General features: G+C 41.8%; 1 long non-coding RNA gene across 1 annotated transcript in view; it reads left to right on the forward strand.

Moving 5' to 3' along the window:
- The first annotated feature begins 13,807 nt into the window (after nucleotides 1-13,807).
- The window catches only part of LOC110217291 (uncharacterized), a 71,372-nt gene continuing 61,179 nt past the window's right edge, over nucleotides 13,808-24,000 (forward strand). The window contains exon 1 of the long non-coding RNA XR_013487024.1: nucleotides 13,808-13,987. This is a non-coding gene — a long non-coding RNA (uncharacterized LOC110217291). The remainder of the gene's footprint in view (nucleotides 13,988-24,000) is intronic.

Consider the following 24,000-nt stretch of genomic DNA (forward strand, 5'->3'; position numbering starts at 1 on the left):
TTTGACAGCCAGATTCAGAGTAGCTTTCAGGGCCTTTCTGTAATAACTAAGGAGTGCTGTCTGTGTGTGAGGTATTGAGCTTAGCTATTACCTTGCCTCAGCTCTACCCAAGAGTGTGCTGGAGCCATCCTGAAGCAGAGATTTGAATGTTAGATTTCTAGAGTGAGCACTGATACTTATTAGCCTTGGACAAGTCACTTGATCTGTTTGCCTCAGTTTCCTCAACTGTAAAATTGAGATAATAATAGCACCTAACTTGCAGGTTTGTTGTGAGGATAAAATGAGATTGTATTTATTTTAAAAAAAAAAGCACTTAGCTCTGGCACATAGTAGATGCTGTATAAATGCTTATTCCCTTCCCATTCCCCCTATTCCACAATCTGAAAAGAAGAGAGGAAGGAAGGACATTTTCTCAACACTCTTCCAGGGCCAAGCTTGGTCACGATAATGGCACAGTGTTTAATTTTGGTTTCTCATTCTTTCCATTTACATTCTTGTCCTTACATATATTATTTTTCTGGTTCTGCTTCCTTCACTCTGTATCAGTTCCTAGTCTTCCTATGTTTCACTGAATTCTTCATGCTTATGGTTTCTTAGGGCAACACTTCCCCCCAAAAGCTTAGCATGATTAGTTCCATTACTAGGACTCAAATCTCTCTCTTAACCTCTCCCTTATCTTCTCTCCTTCTTATCCTAATAAATGAGGCCGGGCAAGAGATACTAGAGGAATGCTCATATCTGTGTGCTTTGTATCTAGGTGCTAAGGATTCTTATCACCACTTTCTAAATAGTACCTTTATGTGTTAAAAGTATTTGGAGGCTTCTAGACCACCAGGGAAGGAGAAATGTATAATAGGGGAAAACATAATTTGTTCTGAGGCTCAATGTTCACCTCCTCAGACAAGTCTTCCTGTGATTATTCTCAACACTTCACAACTTAGAGGATCTGTGGCTTCCTAGTGTTTTCACTGTCTCTACCACTCACCGTAGTTCCAAAACCCTCTGGGCTCATTCATCTTCAATCCAAACTACCCTCTGATGCCATATTAATCTTCCTAAAGCACAGTTTTTGATTATATTATTTCCTGATCAAAAACTACCAGTTCCTTATTGCTAATTAGACTAATTCATACTCTTTAGTCAGATATTCAGGGTCCTCTATAGTGTGGACCGAAGCCTACTTTTTGCAGACATTTCTTCCACTACTACTTCATCCCAGCCCCTTCTCTCCAGCCAGACCAATTTCTCACCGTCTTCTCAAATATACTATCTTTGGACCTTTGTATCATCCCTCCTGCCTAGAATGCCCTCTTTCCTTCTCTCTTTTCTAAATCCAACACATTTACCGAATCCCAGAACCTCTGAGTTGGAAGGGACCTCACTCAGGAGTCCAGTTCATATCTGAATACCCTTCTCTTCTGTTTTCAAGACTTCCACAGTGTGCCTCCTTCTTCTCCTCTCCGGAGAGAACAGCCTCTCACATTTTACTGAGAAAATTCAAGTAATTCCAGATGAATTCTTCTCAACCCCCCTTATCATAATTCCTCTACATTGTCTCTACATTTACCATAGTCTCTAAACAAGAGGTAGCCTTTTACCATTCACTTTGCCAAAGCCACCTCTGCTACTTGCATCCCTGCTGAGTCTTTATGACTGCAGACCCAGCACTCTATCCCCTATGCCACCTACCTGCCCCCTTATCAGTTCTACGTAAGGAGAAAAAAGTCTCACATTCATCCCCTCGTCTCTACACACATAGTACCTTAGTTGGCACCCTCACCCACCTCTCACATAGCTCTTTCCTCGCAGTTTCATCCTCCACACAGTGGCCAAAGTGACATTCTTGAAGCATTCCCCTGTCCAGAAATCTTTAGGAGCTTCCTATTCTCTCTAAGATAATATACAAACTCCTGTTTCACAACGAAGTCAGGATCTGACTCAAGGCTTATTGTACATTATTCCCCTTTACACACTCCAGGTCCAATCAGATGGTCCTGTTTACTCTTCTTATACATGACATTTCCTTTCGTTTTTCCATGCTTTTGCATAGGTTGTCCCCTGTGCCTAGAACGTGTTCTCTCCTTATTGCTGATTCTTAGAATGCTGACTCAGACTTCCTTCAAAGTCTAGTTCACATACTACCTCCTATGGGATACATTTCTTGACTCCTCATCTACCGATGTTACCCCTAATTACTTTGTATATATTTTTTGTCCTCTTATATGCACATATGTTGTTTTGATTTTAACTTTGTATCCTTAGCACTACTTAGCACATATTAGCCATTTGATGCATGTTTATTGATTGAATAAGAATCCTTTCTACAACACAGGTAACAAATGGTCATTCAGCTTTTGTTTAAAATTCTCACTAATCAAGCTAGAACTTTAGCCTTTGCTAAAGAACTCTAGTCTGGGCGAATCCACCACCTCTAAAGGCAGCTCATTCCAATTTCGGATAGCTTTAATTAGAAGGAAGTTTTCCTTTGCATTAAACCAATATTTGTCTACTTGCAACTCCCATCTACCCTTCCTGGTTTTGCCTTTCTTAGCTAATTAGGATAAGGTTAATTACTTTCCCTTGGACAGCCCTTCAAGTACTTGAAGACAGCTATCATGTCCCTCCTAAGTCTTCTTTTCTCTAGGCTAAACATCCCTGGTTCTTCACCCAGTCTACATATGGCATGAACTGGAAGCCCTTCACAATCCTAGCAACTTGCTTGAAATCCCACAGCTGTTAATGGCAGAAACAGATCTAGGGTCCAGTTCTCTTGACTCCCAGTCCAGTGATCTTCCAGCTACACTGGGCTGAGACAAAAACAAAGCAAGAAAGACAAACAAAAAAAAAAAAACAAAAAAAACCCCCAAACCCAACTCCCTTGGTTTGGCTTAGAATTGGCTAGGGATTTGGGCCTTCGTGAATGGGGAGAGGAGAATTCTAATCCAAGATTCCTGGATGTAGGTGTGGCTTCTAGCATAGAGCCAAAGATGGCTCTTTTCTTTTCCAGGCTAAACATTTTTGGTTCCTCTTGCTGTTCCTTTTGGAGTAAAGGAGTGAATCAAAGAGATGAATGGACTGAACAACACCACTATGGGCTACTTATTCTGCCTAGGGCTTTGATTTAAGAGACTGGACCTGGGACAGCCCAGGCTAAGGGTAGTCTTCCTCAAGAGGAACAGGCAGTGTCCTCCTTCCTCCTCTCTCCCCTTCAAAAAAAAGGCATTTCTTTGTCTGGGGAAGAAGAGGGTTGTAGAAGGTAAGTGATGGATCTCTGTCTATTTTTCTATATGGAGGTCAAACAAGCTCTTTTACTATCTCCTTTTTTTTTTTCCAGCTTGCCTCCCTGAAGACTTTGGGGAATTTCCAGTGAGGTGTAGAGTATAGTATGATGGGGCCAGAGTCAGGAAGACCTGAGTTCAAATCCAGCTTCAGACACTTACTAGCTGTGTGATCTTGGGCAAGCTATTTAATCTCCATCTACCCCAATTCCCTCAACTGTAAAATGTGGTTAATAATTGCACCTATTTCCAGGGTTATTGTGAGGATCAAATGAGATTTTAAAATTTTTAAAAATTTTATTTTTTCTGATTACATTAAAAAATATTTTTTAGCATCATTTTTAAAAAATTGAGTCCCAAATTCTTTCCCTCCTCCTTCTCTCCCTTTCTTCCTCATTAAGAAGGCAGACAATTTGATACGTGTGCAGTCAAGTAAAACATATTTCTATATTAGTCATGTTGTGAAAGAAAACACAGAGCAAAAAAAAAGGAAAAAAAAAGTAAAAAGAGTATGCTTTGATCTGCATTCAGACTCCATCAGTTCTTTCTCTGGAAGTGGATAGCATTTTTCATCAAAAGTCCTTCAGAATTGTATTGGATTTTGTATTGCTGAGAATAGTGAAGTCTTTCACAGATGATTATCTTACAATATTGCTATTACTGTGTACAATGTTCTCCTGGTTCTGCTCATTTCACTCTGCATCAGTTCATATAAGTCTTTCCAAGTTTGTCTGAAACCATCCTGCTCATCATTTCTTATAGTACAATACTATTCCATTATAATCATATACCACAACTTGTTTAGTCATTCCCCAGTTGATGGGCATCCCCTCAATTTTCAATTCTTTGCCACCACACATAGACCTGCTATAAATATTTTTGTACATATAGGTCCTTATCCTTATTTTTTAAAATCTCTTTAGGATGCAGACCTAGTAGTAATATTGCTGGGTGAAAAGGTATGCACAATCTTATAGCCCTCTGGGCATAGTTCCAAATTGCTGTCCAGAATGGTTAGGTTAGTTTACAAGTCCACTGATAGTGCATTAGTGGCTTGATTTTCCCATATCTTCTCCAATATTGGTCATTTTCCTTTTCTATCATATTAGCCAATCTGATAGGTATGAGGTGGTGCCTCAGGTTGTTTTAATTTTTATTTCTCTAATCAATAGGGTTATATGACTATTGAGAGATTTGATTTCTTCTTCTGAAAACTTCCTGTTCATATCCTTTGATCATTTCTTAATCGGGGAATGACTCATATTCTTATAAATGTGACTCAATTCTTTATGTATTTGAGAAATGAGGCCTTTATCAGAGAAACTTGCTGTAAATTTTTTTTTCCAGTTTCCTGCTTTCCTTCTAATCTTGGCTCCATTGGTTTTGTTTGTGCAATCCCTTTTTTAATTTGATGAAATAAAAATTATCCATTTTACTCCCATAAACTCTTTTTCTCTTGTTTGGTTTTAATTTCTTCCCTTATCCATAGATCTGACAGACAAATTATTGCTTTTGATATCATGCTTTATGCCTAAATCATGTATGCATTTTAGTCTTATCTTGATATATGGTGTGCATTAGTCTATACCAAGTTTTTACCAAACTGCTTTCCAGTTTTCCCAGCACTTGTTGTCAAATAGTGAGTTCTTATCCCCAAAGCTGGGATCTTTGCATTTATCGAGCACTAGATTATTATGGTATATTGTGTACCTAATCTATTCCAGAGATCCATCACTCTGTTTCTTAGCCAGTGCCAGATTGTTTTGATAATTACTGCTTTGTAATAAGGTTGGAGATCTGGTATTACTAGTCCACTTTCCTTCACTTTTTCTTTCCATTAATTCCTTTGATATTCTTAACCTTTTGTTCTTCCAGATGAATTTCATTATTATTTTTTCTAGCCTTATGAAATAAGTTTTTGGGAGTTTGATTGCTATGGCACTAAATAAGTAAATTGATTTAGATAGAATTGTTATTTTTATTGTATTTGCTTGACCTACCCATGGGCAATTAATATTTTCCAATTATTTAGATCTGACTTTTTTTGTGTGAAAGGTGTTTTGTAATTTTGTTCATATGGTTTCTGGATTTGTCTTGGCAAGTAGACTCCCAAGTATTTTATACTGTCTACAGCCATTTTAAATGGAATGTCATTTTCTATGTTTTGCTGCTTGACTTTGTTGGTAAAATATAGAAATGCTAATGATTTATGTGGGTTTATTTTATATCCTGCAACTTTGCTAACGTTAAGTTGTTAATTATTTTGACTATTTTTAAAATTGGTTCTCTAGCATTCTCCATGTATATCATCATATCATTATAAAGAGTGGTAGTCTTGTTTCCTCATTTCCTATTCTATTTCCTTCCATTTCTTCCCCCCCCTTATTGCTACAGCTAGCATTTCTAGCACAATATTGAATAATAATGGTGATAATGGGCCTTGCTTCACCCCTGGTCTTATTGAAAAGGCTTCTAGCTTATCTCTGTTACAGATAATGGTTGCTCATGGTTTTTTATAGATGCTACTTATCATCTCGAGGAAAGCTCCATTGATTCCCATGCTTTCTAGCATTTTTTTTAAATAGGAATGAATGCTGCATTTTGTCAAAAGCTTTTTCTGTGTCCACTGCAATAATCACATAATTTTTGATGGTTTTGTTATTGATGTGGTTAATTATGCTGATAGTTTCCCTAAATCCCATCAGTCATAGTGTATGATTTTTGTGATATATTTTTGTAATCTTCTTCCTAGTATTTTATTTAAAATTTTGCATCAATATTCATTAGGGAAATTGGTCTATAGTTTTCTTTCTCTTTTTGCTCTTCCTGGTTTAGGTATCAGCACCATATTTGTGTTGTAAAAGGAATTTGGTACAACTCCTTCTTTGCCTATTTTTCCAGATAGGTTAAATAGCATTGGAATCAATTGTTCTCTGTATGTTTGGTAGAATTCACTTGTAACTCCATTTGGTTCGGCAGATTTTTTCTTAGGAAGTTCAATGATGCCTTGTTTGATTTCATTGTCTAAAATAAGGTTATTTAAATATTCTGTTTCCTCTTCTGTTAATTTGGATAATTTATATATTTTTTGCAAATATTCGTCCATCTCACTTAGATTGTCAGATTTATTGGCATATCGTTGGGAAAAATAGATCCTAGTAATTGCTTTAATTTCATCTTCATTGGTGCTGAATTCACCCTTTTCATTTTGGTATTGGTATGTGGTTTTCTTTTCTTTTTTAAAATCAAATGGTTTATCTATTTTATTGTTCCCTCCCTCCCCCCATGAAATCAGCTCATAGTTTTATTTATTAGTTCAATAGTTTTCTTACTTTCAATTTTATTAATCGCTCTTTTGATTTTCAAGATTTCTAATATGTTGTTTAATTTGTTCTTTTTCTAGTTTTTTTAAAGTTGTGTATCCAATTCATTGATCTGCTCTTTCTCTACTTTTTTGATATAAGCACTTAGAGATATAATTTCCCCCCTAAGTACTACTTTGGCTGCATCCCATAAATTTTGGTATGTTGTCTCATTGTTGTCATTCTCTTTAGTGAAATTATTGATTGTTTCTATGATTTGTTCTTTGACTCACTCATTCATAAGGATTAGATTATTTAGTTTCCAATTAATTTTTAATCTATATTTCCATGGCCCTTTATTGAATATAATTTTTATTGCATCTTGATCTGAAAAGGATGTACTTAATAATTTTTCTGCACTTCGTTATAAGGTTTTTATGCCTTAATACATGGTCAATTTTTGTGTAGGTACCACGTACTGCTGAGAAAAAAAGATATATTCTTTCCTCTTCCCATTCAGTTTTCTACAGAGGTCTATAATGTGTAACATTTCTAAAATTCTATTCATCTTCTTCTGATTTTTTTGTTAGATTTATCTAGTTCTGAGAAGGGAAAATTGAAACTCCCACTGGTATAGTTTTACTGTCTATTTCCTCCTGTAACTCATTTAACTTTTCTTTTAAGAATTTGGATGCTATACCAGTTGGTGCTTATGTTAAGTATTGATATTACTTTATTGTCAATTGTACATTTTAGCAAGATGTCATTTCCTTGTTTCTCTCTTTTAATTAGATTCATTTTTTGTTTTGCTTTGTCTGAAGTCATGATTGCTAGTCTTGTTTTTTTGTTTTTTGTTGTTACTTTAGCTGAAGCATAATAGGTTCTGTTGCAGCCCCTTATTTTTACTCTGTGTGTCTCTCTTTGTTTCAAGTACATTTCTTTTAAACAACATATTGTAGGATTCAGGTTTTTAATCTACTTTGCTATCCACTGCCATTTTATGGGTAAGTTTATCCCATTCATGTTTACAGTTATAATTGCTAACTGTATATTTCCCTCCATCCTATTTCCCTGCCCCATTTATCCTTCTCTCTGTCTCTCTGTCTGTCTGTCTCTCTCTGTCTGTCTCTCTCTCTGTCTCTGTCTCTCTCCCTCTGTCTCTCTCCTTCTCTCCTTTCACTCCCTCCCTCTGTAAAAGTGTTTTGCTTCTGACTGCTGTCTTCCTCAATACTCCCTACCTTCTATCAGCCCCACCTCCTTTTCTTATTCACTTTTCCTCCTACTTTTCTGCTGGGTAAAATAGATTTCTATATCCAACTAAGTGTGTATGTTATTCCCTCTTTCTGCCAATTCTGATGAGAGAAAGGTTCAAGTGTTCAAGCCTCCCAAATTATCCTCCATTGTAATAGCTCTTTCATGACTCTTTTATGTATTTACCCCATTCTACATTTCTCTTCCCCCTTCTCCTAGTGAATCCCTCTTTCTCACCCCTTAATTTTGTTGTATGTATGGAGGTTTTTTTAATATCATCCCAGCATAGTAAACTTGTACCCATGCCCTCTGTCTACACATACTCCTTCTCACTGTACTAATAATGATAAAGTTCTTAGGAGTTACAAGTATCATCTTCCTGTGTAGGAATGTATGCAGTTCAACCTTATTGAATCCTTTATGGTTTCTCTTTCCTATTTACCTTTTTATGTTTTTCCTGAGTCTTGTATTTGAAAATCAATTTTTTTGCTTAGCTTTGGCCAGGAATGCTTGAAGGTCCTCTATTTCATAAAATATCCATTTCCCCCCTGATGAATTATACTCAGTTTTACTGGGTAGGTGATTCTTGGTTATACTCCTAGCTTCTTTGCCCTCTGGAATATCATATTCCAAGCCCTCTGATTCTTTAATGTGGTAGCTGCTAAATCTTGGGTTATCCTGACTGTGGCTCCCCAATACTTGAATTATTTCTTTCTGTATGCTAGCAATATTTTCTCCTTCACCTAGGAGCTATGGAATTTGGCTATAATATTCCTGGGAGTTTTCCTTTTAGGTTTTCTTTAAGGAGGTGACTGGTAGATTCTTTTGATCTCTGTTTTACCCTCTGGTTCTAGAATATCAGGGCAGTTTTCCTTAATTTTTTGATTTAATGTTTAGATTCTGTTTTTGATTATGGCTTTCAGGTAGTCCAATAATTTTGAAATTCTCTCTCCTGGATCTATTTTCCACGTCACTTGTTTTTCCAATAATATATTTCACATTTTCTTCTACCTTTTTCATTCTTTTGATTTTGTGTTATTGCTTCTTGACGTCTCATGGAGTCATTAGCTTCCACTTGCCCAATTCTACTTTTTAAGGAATTATTTTCTTCAGTGAGCTTTTGTACCTCCTTTTCCACTTGGCCAATTCTACTTTTTAAGGAGTTATTTTCTTTGGTGAATTTTTGTACATCTTTTTCAATTTTTGTGCTTCCTTTACCAAGCTATTGACTTTTTTTCAAAATTCTCTTGCATCACTCTCATTTCTTTTTCCCATTTTTTCCCTCTATCTCTCTTATTTGATTAATAAAATCTTTTTTGAGCTCTTCCAGTAAATTTTTTTTGGGGGGCCTGAGACCAGTTCACATTTGTCTTTGAGGCTATGTGGGTTAATATGTTGACACTGCTGTCTTTTTCTGAGTTTGTATTTTGATTTTCCATGTCAATATAATAACTTTCTATGGTCAAGTTCTTTTTTTTTTTTTTGGTTGCTGTTGCTTGCTTGTTTTTTTCAGCCTATTTCTTGACCTCCAACTTTATGTTAAAGTTTGATTCTGCTCCTGGGGTGGAAGGGTCACTATCCCAAGGTTCAGGTTTTTTGTGTTACTATTTTCCTATCTAGTTATGGAGGGGTCTGTAAGTTTTCAGTTCTTCCAAGGTGGTATGATCTCCTGGTCTGTTCTATGGTCTGTGAGTGACCTCAATCACTGTTTTCCCCTCTGGAATTGTGACCAAGATCCCCTATGGCTGCAAGCTCTCTTATGCTAGTGCTCTTTATTGCCTTAAGATTGCAACCTGGGCTTGCATCTTTGATCCACATATGGACAATGCAACAGAATCCTGCCCCTAGTGCCAGCAAAAGGTCCCCTGTAATCTCCCTCTGGCTAGTTGTCTAACCCCTATACTCTCCATGGGCTGAGAGCTCCATATGTTTTTGTTGCCAATTCAGTCATTCCCAAGGCCTGATACTGGCTAGCTTGCTGGGGCATTCCTGGCTTGCTGGAGTGCAGCCTTCACTGGACTGCACTCCACTCTCATCCCAGTGAGACAGACCTTTATTGTCAACCTTTGAAGGTGTCTTGGGCTGGAAAATTGTTTTATTCCATCCTTTTGTTGATTCTGACACTCCAGAATTCATTTTGAGGCTTTATTTTAAATTTGTTTGGAGGGGAATTTGGGAGAGTTCAGGCAAGTCCCTGCATTTACTGAGCCATCTTGGCTCTACCTCCCATGAGATAATATTTATAAAGAGCTTAGCACAGTGCCTGGAATATAGTAGATGCTTAATAAATATTCCTTTCATTTCTTCTTGGCTAAGTGAGATGATATTCTTTCCATTGAAATAGCTCATATATTTTCTAGTATATTCTGATTGGTATGACTTCTATTTCTGTTTGCTTTCTGTTTAGATAAGTGGATTTAGTTGCTTTCCAGCACCTGTGACCATCTTTTGTGTAATTTAGTGGGAAGGGTTCAAGTTGGTTGGGGTAAGCTTCGGGGTACCTTCTCCACTTACAGGATAGTGGCCAGGGAAGTTATATGTTTTGAACTTTAAAATTGTGTCTCGAGACTGGTAATCTTTATGGGGTAGATAGATATATGTCTAGTCCAGTACTCACCCCCTCCCAGCCTTTCTCAGAGGTGAACAGAGTGGCCAAGCTCATGGTTTCTTCTCCTACTCCCCTCAAGGTGGGCAAGATTCCAGAACTATGTATCTCTGCCTCCCTTTGAGCCTCCGGTCAATATATTTAGATATCCCACATGAGTATACATAACATATGTGGACAAATCACATCTTATAATGAAGATATATAGTGAGGAGAAAGACACAAAACACCTCCCAGGGGTTCTACACAGAATGAAACAATTTCTTTCAGAATTAGCAGACCTGGGCTTGATTCTTGGCTCTAGGTATGACAACTGGAACAAGGGAAACTGCTGCTAACTAGCTGTGTGACCTTGGGCAAATCCCTTCCTCTATATGCCTTAGTTTACTAAGTTCCAGGAGGCTCACAGCCAGATTGGATTCGGGGTGTGAGGTAATGAGGTAATGTATATGAAGTGAATTATAATATAATCCTTGTAATCCAACATCAGACGTTTGCTTCAGGTAGAAACTTGGTTGACTTGCTGTTTTTTAAAAACCTAACCCCTTAGCCCTGTTCGGATTTAAATTTTACTTTTTGTAAACAGTTCTGCTTCTGGTAATTAAGGCAGGTGTCAGCATCCTTTCAAAATCAGTATTCTTTTTGTGTGGAGGGTGGGGCGAGAGAGAAGGAGGCAGTTCAAAAGAGCCAAGGCCCATGTGAACTCCCCACCTCCAAAAATTTTTCTTCCACATCAGTTACATATATTTTGAGATTAACAAAACCTTCTTTGCCAGGTAAATATTCTGAGTATGGTTAAGCCTTCACACCTCAATGTGAACTGCCTTTAATTATATATTCAGATTGTTTTCAAGGAAATAAATGACACTGAAATAGCTGGGTTTTGGGTAAAATATCTTATTTGAATGTCCACAGGCATTATTGTTCCCATTTTACAGGTGAGAAAGTGAGGTTAAGCCAAGTTATGTAACTACTTGCCCAGGGTAAGGACCAAGGTGTTCCTCCCCTCCCCCAACACTCAAATGTCCATGTTGAGTTTTGAATTCAAGTCTTCCTCACCAGGTTCAGTACTATATCCATTGCACCATACCTCTAACGAATATTTGAAAGTGATTTGGATCTAATCTTTCACAAAAGGCAGGCCAGGGTTGGGTGCAAAAGTGAGGGTGGAGGTAAGGGGAGTTTAGGGAGCTAGAAGGCATTGTTCAGTTAGTCAAAGAGCATTTATTAAAGGCCTATTATGTTGCAGGCACTGAGAGAAGCCCTGGGGAAATAAAGAAAGGCAAAAGACAATCCCTTGCCTCAAGGAACTTACAGACTAAGGGAAACAGTACGCAAACAAGATCTATACAGGATGAAGTGGAGATAGCAGAGGTGCCTGAGGGACAGCAGCCAAATGCCACTTGGCAATTCAAAAAGGAGGGCAGCTGGGTGGCACAGTGCATAGAGTGTGGGCCCAGAGTCAGGAAGACCCATCTTCCTGAATTCAAATCTGCCCTCCGACATTTAGTAGTTGTGGGACCCTGGGCAAGTCATTTCACCCTGTTTTCCTCAGTTTCCTCATCTGTAAAATGAGCTGGAGAAGGAAACAGGAAACTACTCCAGTATCCTTGCCAAGTAAACCCCAAATAAGGCCACAAAGAGCCAGGCACAACTGAAAAATGACTCAACAGCAACAAAAATTCAGAAAGGAGGATGGGGGAAAAGTCTATTAAGACAGGCAAGACAGACTTGCCCTTATTACCATTTTGCTTAGACTCAGGGCTGGTTGCAACTGTCCAGCCTCTGAAAACCTTCCACTTTTTGCAAAGTTTAGTTCTTTTGGTAGCTGTGTAATCAGATCATCAATTGCCTGGATTAGGGGTTCAGCAAATTATTGCAGGTAATTGCAGGTTTTGTGCCACATTTTGGTTTCTGAGAAATACCCTAGTTGCAGCCTGAGAGATAAGGAAAAGAGACCAGATGCAAACCACAGAACTGAGGGGCTTCATGCAACTAGAGTGAAGGAATTGGGTGGCCAGGAATCTAGTGACACAGGGACTGGTAAAGCCGATGCAGCTTCTTCAGGCATAGAAGGAGTCTCTTTTTTTGATCAAATTCATGATTGATTAACTGATTGACTTAAATCTAGCCAGCTTGTCCTTCTGATTTCAAAGCACAGAAGGGCCGGGCAGGGCCCAGTGTCAGCTGCGGGAATCAATCTGTAGAGAGAGGAGAGGGGCAGAATTGATACTATCTGCTAGCCATTGATCATGGGTATCTGTAGAGGAGAGTTTCAGGGAGAGAAAAGAAGTGAATAGGGGACTTCTGGCTACATGTTTAGTGGAAGAAATCTGACAATCAGAAGTCCTAGATTTGAGTTCTGGCTCTGATGCTTTCTGACCCTGAGGAATCTTCCAAGCCTCAGGTTCCTTATTTGTAAAACGTCGATATAATCCCATTTTATCATTGAATTTCAAGAGAGCTGGAAAGGAGTTCAGAGGCCACCTGATCCAATCTGAACCCCGGCAAGAGTCCCCAACATCCTTGTCAATTGGTCATGCAGCTCCAAGTCTGTGGACTTCCAGTGAGAGGGAACTAATTTTCTCTCCTTAACCTGCTTCCCTCCTCCCTTCTTCCTTTCCTCTTTCTCTCTTTCTTTTCTTTAAGCAACCTTCTTTCCTTCCCTCTTTCCTTGCTCTTTTTTCTCCTTTTCCCCATTCCCCTTCCTTCCTTTGAGTTCCATTTAAGCAGTCCTTCCTTCCTTCCTTCCTTCCTTCCTTCCTTCCTTCCTTCCTTCCTTCCTTCCTTCCTTCCTTCCTTCCGAAAAGTTGACAGATGAGGACCGCTGGACTAGGGAAGCAGGCCATGCTCACGACCTGGGCCTAAGCTAAGGTAGTCAGGCTGAAAATCTTGGAGAAGGGGAAGGCCTAGAGAAAGAGTAGAGGGGGCGATTAAGGGTCGGAAGAGAGATGATCCGCTTTAAAAGGAAGGATCATGTATGTGTTGTGTACGTGTGTATGTGTGTTGAGGGGGGTGGGGTATTGTGGAGAGAGTTATCCTGTAATGTCTGAGTAAGGGAGGAAAATCTCACTCTCATATCCAACTGAAAGAAGGACAAAAAGCGAGAGAGAAACGCTGAATTACGGAGTCATAACTCCTTCCCATGGACCGAGATGCTGCGCTGGGTCCACTTGAGCCTTCGACCCTTATGGTTTATGTGGCCGCGACGCCTCCGCAGGACCCCATCTCATAACTCATACAGCACCGGCTTATTTATCTCCAGTGCGCAGGCTGGCCGAAGATCGCCTCTGGCACACCGAAAGCCAGGGAACGGGGCGGGGGATCGGGGAGAAGTGGAAAGGTTGGGACGGGGGGGAGGGGATCAGACGTAGCTGTCAGTTATGTCATCAGATCTGCTAGAGATCTAGAGATCACAGCGCTGACTTGAGGGGCTCAGAGACACCTAGATGCCTCCATTGCACAGGAAAGGCCTGGCTACCGTCCTTGCCGCCCCTCGGCGTCCAGCAGACTGACCGACTGGGACTGCAATACAATCCCGCAAACCACAAGTAAGCGAGCCGCCCCTGCCCCCAGCCGCTGCAGGAGGGTCTGTTCTGAGCCGCGAGAGCAGCGCCAAGGGACCAGAGAGGCTATTTTAAGGTTGTTTCCACGCCCTTTATCCCCCCTCCCACAGCTCACCCCCTTACCCGGCCCCCATCCAACAAACAGACAGACAGAAAAACAAACAAGGCCCAAGGCCCACTCTGTTCTCACGCAGAAGCCACAAGGCCCCTCCCTCCGAATTCCTCCGGAGTCTGAGCCACTTGGGCATCGGAAGTGGACCGTTTGGCCAATTGTGTAAAACGGGATTAGCCTGATTTGCTTATTTCGGTTTTTACAAGAGTTGATGGGTAGGGCTTTGGCGGAGGTAGGGGCAGGCAGAGTGGAGATGGACTGACCGGTTTATGGAGGCTAGATTGCTGGTGCTTCTTTCTTCAGAGGTGGACCTTCACAAGGTAGCGAGACCTGGAGGCGTTTAACAACGATAGAATGAAGTGAAAAAAACTGGAGCCGCTGCACCAGAAGGCTTAAGTGGATTTTGTATATGTTATATGCTCTTATTAAATTGTAAATTCCATGAGGACAGTGTCCCAATCTTAGCTAGACTTAAAAATCTCCCCCAATTCTTGGTACAGTGTTTTTGCACAGTGTATGTATTTAATTATTGTTTTTTGAATTGAATTGTGTATGACAATATCTGTGGAACGGGCATTGGACAGTACAGGGTAGGGTGGTTAAAAGCACTAGATTTGGAGACAGCAAACTTTTTTTTTTGGCAGGAGGTTGGGTGTGGGGGTGGGAACCAGCCTCTGCTATTTACAAGCTATGTGACTTTGGCCAAGTCACTTATCTCTCTCAGCTTCAGTTATCTCATTTGAAAAACGAGGGGATTGGAGTAGATAACTCAGGTTTCCTCCAGCTCTGAACCCTATGACTATTACCTGAATTATGCCCCCTCCCCCTTTTTTTGCTTCTATTTAGTCGTGGCTTTCTCAAAGCACTTAAACTCAGTTCTCTGAAAAGAAAATTTGAGTCTTAGGTCTCAGAGCTAAGGTGAATCGGGCTTAACATTGGAGGAAAAACTAGAGAAAGGAAAATGGAGTGGGGAAGAAGATGGTTTAGCAAGGCAAAATCTTAGTCCCATATAAGGAAAGAGTCATTATGGAATCTTAGAGCTGCAAGGCCTGTTGTTAAGTCTAGAACCCTGAGTCTCTACAACATCCCTGACAAGTGGTTGTGAGGGCCTTGCCAAGCACTTACAGTGAGGGGACAGCTCTAATTAATTGATCTGCAGCTTTCCCTTTTATTAATCTGAAAACTCTTTCCTTTCGACTAGCCTTGATTGCTTCTAATTCTAATGTAAGCCACTCTGAGGGCCTGGATGGTTTTTGGTTTTTATACCCCCTCTGTGCCCAGCACACAGTAAGTGCTTAATAAATGCTTGTTGGTTGATTGTTGGGAGTTAAACAGAATGAGTCTACCCTTTCTTCCACACAGCCCCTCAAATATTCCAAAGATAATGAATATTGTCCATCCTCATCTCATTTCTAGGTTAAACATTCACCCCCTAGGTCCAGTTACCTCTTCTTTTCTTTTTCTTTTTTTTTTTTGGCTAGGAAATGGGTTTAAGTGACTTGCCCAGGGTCACACAGCCAGTAAGTGTTACATGTTTGAGGTCACATTTGAACTCAGGTCCTCCTGAATCCAGGGCTGGTGCTTTATCCACTGCACTACCTAGCTGCCCCTCAGTTACCTTTTCATTACACAACACACTTTAGAGACCTCTTCCCCATCCTGGTCCTTCTCATCAAACTAGTCAATATCCCTTCTAAAATACTTAGAACTGGAAACAATATTCCAAATGACTGCCTGACTAAAAAAAAGTACTGCAGTACTGTTGCCTATTTTGTTGGGCAATATTTCTCCTTGCATCAGTTTCTATCACCAAGTATTTGCTGGGTACTTCTTGTGTTCTCAGCTGGGTACTGGTTGCTTGGGGATGTCAGAGAACTTCAATTCATCTAAGGTTTATTGGAAGCCAACTATGTTCCATGCTCCAGCAGGAAGTGAAATGGTGAATATAAAGACCAGGAAGACAGGTACCTTGCCCATAAAGAGTTTACAACCTGATTGACAAGCCTAAATGCATTTCATAAAAAGATTAGCAAACAATACTGATTGTTTTTGGACGATCTTATATGGGCTGGGGTCCCCAGTCAGGAAGAAGGGGCTGTCACCACTGAGGGGCTGCTTACACCTGACATAGATGGAAGGCTATTCCAGCCTCCAACATTTGCTTTTGTCCAGATCACTTAAATCAGAAGGGCCTCAGAGACCAAGCTCTACCATGTTCTCTCTTCCCTTTTTATTCCCTGCCCTGCTGGTCTGCTCCCTCATATTGTTGGAAAATGGGCTTTTCATGTCCTGTGTGGCATGCAGCTTTGCAACCCTTTCTTTCTAGGCTCTCAATTACAATTAGGAATTCCCCTTCCCTCTGGTTCACTAATTTGATCTTTTTTTTTCCCCCTTTGGTCACTAAACCTGGAGAGATTTAGACAAACCCCAAGCAGAGCATCAGGCTGTGCCTCTGAATCCAGGTACAAATCAAAGGAAGATAGTAGAACCTTCTTATGATCTTCTTTTCCCCGGGTTGGTGCTTTTATAGTCCAACAATTAAGTCCCTACTATGTGCTGGGCACTGGAGTTACAAAAATGAACCAAAAAGCCTCTGTCCCCAGAGTTTATATTCTACTGGGGGTGGGCAGAGAGACAGCACATTCATGGATAAATTTGTTGTTTTTGTTTTTTGGTTTGACCTGTGACTTCCACGAAGTTAGAGGAGCTCCCTCTAAGAGTGTAGGGTATAAGAGTTTAGTAGGTATTAGTCGCTTTTTTTTTTTTTTTTTTGGTTAGGCAATGGGGTTAAGTGACTTGCCCAGAGTCACACAGCTAGTGTTATGTGTCTGAGGTTGCATTTGAACTCAGGTCCTCCTGAATTCAGGGCCAGTGCTCTATCCACTGTGCCACCTAGCTGCCCCCCAGATGTTAGTCTTAAGGAGCAATTTGGGAATACCTAGAAATTATACAATTCACTCTATGTAATCTAGCTAGTAGGTGCCAAAGGCACAACTTGAACAGAGGTCTTTCTGCCTTCAAGATCAGCCAGCCCACTATCCACTAGGGCACTCTGCCTCTTACAACAGGAGAAGGAACTTGAGGAAGGAGGCTAGCTGAGGAGATCAAGAAGGGCTTCATGAAGACATGAGCTGAACCTAGAGGGCACAGAGAACTGTGAGAGGTGGAGATGAGAAGGGCAAGGCTGCACCTGGAGCAGTTATTACCTGGGTTTATTTTTTCTGTCATTACCACACTTCTCCCCTCCCCATCCCACCTTTTCAAAGGATCTTTCTTCCTCTTTGACGCTTTTACAATATTGCTCATCTGAGGTCCTCAGCCCAGGGCCCTAGGAGAGAAAGGCTGGAACTGAAAACCTAATTAATTAATCAATCAACAAAAGCAGAAGTTTGACTTCAATAACTCCTAAATACAGCATTCGTGAAAAGGGTTCCAGGTACTGTGGAGTCTATGTGGAAAATCTGTCCTTGGTATCCAGTGAGCAAAGTGATCTCAGTTTCCTCCCTCCAAGGAAAAGGAGTACAGGTAGTGACAGATTTCAACTTGGGTCATCATTGACTGGAAAGCCTCTAGGAGAAGGTGGAGGGATCTGTCTCTGTCTCATCACTAAACCCTTATTCTGTGCTCTGCTCTACTGACATTCTAACCTCGGAGCACCACTCCATCTCAGATGACAAGAGCCTTGTATCAGAGAGGGAGCATCTGCATTTGGGGAAGTTCCCAGGGCCTTTGATGGTGGTGAGTATATAAGGGATGGAGACAGATCATAACTCTGGGTCTGGCTCTAACCACCAGCCTTCCATATCCTTCCTATTGCCATTCTTGCCAGCCTTTCCTCTCCCCACCAGTTGCCTAGAATGGACTGTGTTGTTGTCAGGAAGACTTTGGAACTGAAAATGTGATCCACAAAGCTGGGATTGAGGTCAGAGGTCAGCCAGGCCACTGAGAGTCCAGGAAGTCCAGACAGGTTCAGGCTAATTTTGTCATAGCAGAGATTGAGGGGTTCAGGGGCCCTAGACCTAAGCCTCTTTTAGGACTCACCTCCTTTTCAACAATTGGCCCCATCTCCCATTCTCCCACGACTTCACTACAAAAGCTTTCAGGAGACAGATGGATACTCCCAAAGCCCCACCCCTCCTAAATCTTCAAGTTGCATCCGGTTCCTCCTGCCTTGCTCTCATTCATCTGCACCAATTCTCTTCTCTCATCTTACAGTATATGTCCCCTTCTCCTTTTCTGTCTCTTTCCTGTCTCAAGTTCTGCCAATCCTGGTTTCCTGACTCTGCTTGATTCAGCTCAGCCCCTGTGTGGTTCCGAAGATTGAATGAGTCTGGTCGGTCCTAGTGACCTGGGCCTTGAACTTTGTGCTGCATCTTGCTGACCCTGGCTCCCAACTTCCTCTCTGGGGCTCTAGAGAAGTTAGGCTGGCTGGTAGGAGCCACCGACGTTCCTTATTTGTTCTCTCTGACAGTGGCTGTGGGGCGGAGCATTCCTCTGGCAGGGGCATTGGGGGGAGAAGCCATGACTGCTTTGGGAGTCTTCAGTGCCCAGACGGCACTACCTGCTAGTCTGAGCTCAGAATCTTTATCATGCCCTGTACTCAGACTCCAATAACTGTTTCTTCAATTGAATTTACTGCTCTGTACTGGGGTGAGGGGCTGTCCAAGATGACCACTCCCACCTTGGAAGAAGAAAATGACCGTTCACCTCCAGGAGTCATAGGGCACTTTGTTTTGTGAGTTCTTTAATGCATTTATCATTGAATACGGATATCTGTATTTTTGGCTTATTCTCCTGTTAGAATTTAACCTCCCTGAGGGTAGAAGTCTGGTATATTACCTAAGTATATTAGTCTATGCTGCCTAAGTATATCACCTATGTCTCTTTCTGTGCTCCACAGTGCTCTGCAGACATAAATGTTTGCTCGTCATATTGTAATCTGTAAGGGATCTTAGAAGCCACCTCACCCACTCCCCCTTCCTCATTTAACAAAGAGGTTAAGTGATTTGCCTGAAAGTCACACAGGTAGTAAATGGCCAAAGTGAGATTTGAACTCAGGTACTCTGGCTCTAAGTCCAGCGCTTTTTTCACCATAACAGGAGATAGTTAGGTGGTTCAGTGAATAGAGCACTGGGCCTGGAGTCAGGAAGTTCTTTAGTCATTTCAGTTGTATCCAACTCGTCATGCCCCCATTTGGAGTTTTCTTGGCAAAGATGCTGGGGTGGCTTGTCATTTCCTTCTCTAGTGGAGTCAGGAAGACCTGAGAAATCTGGCCTCCTGACACTTGCTAGTTGTGTGACCCTGGGTGAGTCACTTAACCTCTATTTGCCTTAACCCACTGGAGGAGGAAATAGCAAACCACTCCAGCAGTTTAGGGTAGCTAGGTGGCACAGTGGATAGAGCACTGGGCTTAGAATCAGGAAGACTCTTCTTCCTGAGTTCAAATCTGGCTTCAGACATTAGCTATGTGATCCTGGGCAAGTCACTGAACCCTGTTTGCCTCCGTTTCCTCATCTGTAAAAGTGAATTGGAGAAGGGACCCCACGGATAGTATTATCCACAGGGGTCACAAAGAGTGGGATGTGACTGAACAACAACACTGCTTTGTGGGAATGGGGGGGTGGTAGAGAAGAATTCCTTTTACCCCTTGCTATACCCCCTTCAGTGTATTTTCTGTCTACTTTTATCCGCGTCCCTTTCCTAACTTTCCTCTGCGCATCTATCACCCTCATCTTCGCCCGTCCCAGTTCTCCCCCACTCTCTTTGTCTTTTCCCTGTCTCTGTCTCTGGCTGTCTCCAGGCCTCTCTCCCTGCTCCCTTGTCTCCTACTCTTTTCCCCTCCATCTCTTATTGGAGGTGTTTATTTAATTGTTTTCCTTGATGCTCTGTGGCAGGCGATCCCGCCATTAAACCCTGCCATCCACAGTCTGACTGTGTAATTTAAAGCCATAGTTAAATTATGACTTCTCTGAACCTGTTGTGGCACTGACGCATAAGCCTAATTAAATGATCACATCCATTCTGAAGGCAGCTCTCTTCTTCCCTCCAACGTTAATTACAACATAAGAGGCTTTAATGGCCCGCCTCACCTCCAGCTCCTGGAAAGAAAGGTCAGGCGATTAATTTTCGTCATTAATCTTTTCCCAATGTGGACACTGGGCTGTCACAGGAGCCTATTAAACCCCCTTTGTCCCCCCTTCCAGCCTCCCTGGCCCCCTCACCCCCTCCTCCCCGAGTGACTGGAGAGAACGAAAATATTTAAGAATCACTTTGTCTCTCCGCCTTTTTTTTTCCTTCCTGAGACAGTTTCTCCTTGGGGGTCTACAAGGGAGGTGGGGGAGGTGGCAGTAGGGCACCTGGGTAAATGTACTGAGGCTTTAAACTGGGGCTCCTGAAATGGAGGGGACTGGAAGAGGAGAGGCTCTATCTGTTGTTGGTGTAGGGGTGAAAGAAGCAGCTTAGGGAGGCATTTGGCAGCCTGGGTAGGCATCTCAACCTTTTTGGGTACCCAGAGATAGAAAATGGACACTGCCATTCAGCCTTTCCAGTTGGATCCCAATGTGGTAAAAGGCAAAAAGCGAAATTTGCCAATACCCAAGAACTCCAGAGCCAAAGCAGGCCAGACCCTCTCCCCTGATATTTAGAATCTACCCTGAACCTCCCTCAGCTATCTCTACCCTTCTGTATTCGGCTTCCTCTTTAATCAGCCAATAAACCAAAGACTGATTAACTCCACCCCTTTTCTAAGAGCACAAAGGACAAATGTGGTATATGTGTGACCTTGGTCAAGTTATTTTTTAATTATTATTATAATAATTTTGAATGTAACTCACATTAATAGAGTGCTTTAATGTTTACAAAAAAAAAAGCCTTTCTCGAAGATTATTGTTTACCAATAAGGAGTCTCAGACTCAGAGAGATTAAGTGATTTGCCCAAATCTACACAGCTAGGAGGTAATGAATTAGGCACTTGAACCCAGACCTTTCTTGGTTCAGTAATTTTTCCACTACTGCTTTATAGAGCTTCAGTTATACCCATTTGTAAAATGGGCATCATAATACTTTCAGTACCTACCTCAAGAGACCCATGTCAGGAAAGTGAGTTACAAAGGGACTATATACATATACCAGTATTCTGTTAAGCTCCATATCTATATTTATCTATACATTATATGTAGTGTATATATATACACACTACATATAATATAGATACTATATGTTGTGTGTGTATATATATATATATATATATATATATATATATACATGTACTGTAAATCACTCTGGAATTTATAAAGCACTACCTACTGTAAAATGCTATGTACATGGTAAAGCACGATGTACATGTGATTTATCATCATCCTCATCATCATCATTTTTATGTAACAAAGAGAAAACTGAACGGTTTGGTTCTCTGCAGTGACATCCCCTGGAGGAAGCTATAGAATCATTCCTGCTGAGAAAGGTCTAGGCTTCCAGGGCTGGTGGTGTTAAGAAAGACAATGCCCAGAAGGAGAGGGTTGGGGAGAGGGTAGCAGAGTGGGGCAGGGTGTGGCTGGTAGGAAAGAACAGCCTGGGGAGGGGGTGTGAGGGAAAGAACAGGCTGTCCCAACCTTCCCAATTCTAGCACCATGCCAAGAAGGGAAAGGGAAAGGAGGGGCCTACCAGGCTCTCTGCAGGCAGCTTTATTCCGAGCCCAGAATTTATTTGACTTAAAACTCTAATCCAGAAGAAAGCCCCTAGGAAAAGGAAGGAGAGTGAGGCTTGTTCTAGGGCGAGGTTTGGAACTGGTAGGCTGCCTGGCTGAGACATCCAGCCGGCTTGTCTCAACTCTTACCATGGGCCTGAGCCCCTTAGCCCTCTGTGCAGGGGAGGAAAAATCCTTAAATATACTGGAGGGTGGGGGGTTAGAGTTATTTGGTACATACGTAACGTGAAAAAGATCATCAAATGCCCATAGGGGAGGGAAGTTGACACATATGCTCACTTATAGTCAGACCCACCCACTCACCTGCCCACACTTTCTCATTTACTCATATACACAAGCCTATTTTAACTCATAGAAATCTACTTCCTCCTAGACACACATTTGCACACTCACATGGAAATCTTATTCCTGCACATTTGTGTCCATACTGACACACCTTTGTGTACACTCCTACACATAGAAAACCTGCAATTGCATTCACATTCTCCTGATACACATAAATAATCTTGTAGGAGCAGTGGGAAACTGATCTGCTATCTCTGTTGAGCAACTTTATCTGAGGCATCTGTACCTAGAACTCCCCAAAACCCAGGGCCAGAAGGATTTCTGGAGCTTTTGGAATGCAAGGTAGAAAAAAAAATGGAATGGGTGGAGGGGGACTGACAGAGCCTTGGAGAGCCAGAGGGTGAGGGAGAGAGAAGGGGTGAGGCAAAATCAGCATACCTATACCTTCCCTGGGGGGCAGGACTGGGTATCGAAAGCACAGACTCTACGGGGGAAGACTCTATGGAGTGCCAGTCTCTTTTCTAGGCTTCTCAAGTATAAAAATGGAACTTGGGGAAGGGGCTAAGTGAGGCTGTACCTTCAGCCTGGAGTTCCCAGAGTGAGGTGCTTAAGTCTTTACACAGTTTCCTGCTACTTGGAAAGAGAAGGCTTCTAGGAAAGCTGGAGAACATCTGGCAAGGACCCAGGAGGTTTGGTTCAGACAGGGAGGAGAATTTATTTTCAGGAAAGACCGCCCTCAGGGGTCCCTGTCCCCTCCAAAGTAGGGGCAAATCCACATCTGTCCCAATGACGATGTCCCTAGCCTTCCTTTAACCAGGAGAAAACCCTCTAGGTACAGAGCAAGCCCCCTCCCCTGACACCCCCTCTCCCCCACTGATGCCACCCCAAGGACGTTGGGGGACATCACGTCCACAGAGCCCTGCACAGATGGATAATAATAATTAATAACCATTAGGAACAATAAGGAGAATACCAGTGCCCAGCCGGCCCAATGTGCAGGCTCGGCTCTTTTTTTTTTTTTTACTTTAATGAAAACAATGATTTGACTTTGAAGAAAGTGACTTTTTTTAAGTGAAAGCTAGATCTGGTCTCTCTACTCCCCCCATTCCAATTGCCTGCTGCCCCCCCTTTCCTTTCCTGGGCTCCCCCTCCCATCTTACCCCCCTCCCTCGTTTTTTTTCCTCTCTCTTTTTTCTTTTTCTTTTAATACTCTGCGTTCTATCATGCAAATCCCCTTTCAAATTATGAGAGTATTAGAGCCATCAACGGTAATGTCACCGCCACAAAATGAGAGCAGAGACTTAAGCACCTAACGAACAATGAAATGTGCGAGCCTTGGGACAGGACAATTAAGAACTGGGCTTAGCCAGCCAGGGAAATTTATTGCTATCAAATCCATATTTCTATTTTCCCCCTGAACAGTAACCTATTTGAATATGATTAAAGGGTTTCATTACGGCGGAGAGAAAGGCCCGTGTCCCACCGTTCCCTGTGAGCTCACAAACACACGCCTGGCTCTGGGGCACCCTGAGGGTGGGAGAAGGAGGGAGATACATGAGACAGAAGTGGGGAAAGGGGAGGCAGCAGTGGGGAGATAGAGGTAGTGAGGTCCCAGAGAGTCCAGGAACTGGGCAGCTGGTGGGGGGGGGCTCTTCTGAGATGGGTGGTTGGCCTGGGATAGTACCTAAGAGGTAAAGCAATATATAATAGGGAAAAAAAAGTAGTGGATTTGGAGTCAGAAGACCAGGGTTTGAATCTATGTATATCCTGTATGACCTTCAGGAAGTCATTTCAACTCCATAGGCCTCAGTTTCCTTATTTGTAGAATAACGGACTTAAATGAGATGACCTTCAAGGTCTCTTTTAGCTTGAAATTCCATGATCCTTTACCCCCAG

Source organism: Phascolarctos cinereus, unplaced genomic scaffold, assembly GCF_003287225.1.
Source record: "Phascolarctos cinereus isolate Bilbo 61053 unplaced genomic scaffold, phaCin_HiC Scaffold_5;HRSCAF=322, whole genome shotgun sequence".
Classification (NCBI taxonomy): Eukaryota; Metazoa; Chordata; class Mammalia; order Diprotodontia; family Phascolarctidae; genus Phascolarctos; species Phascolarctos cinereus.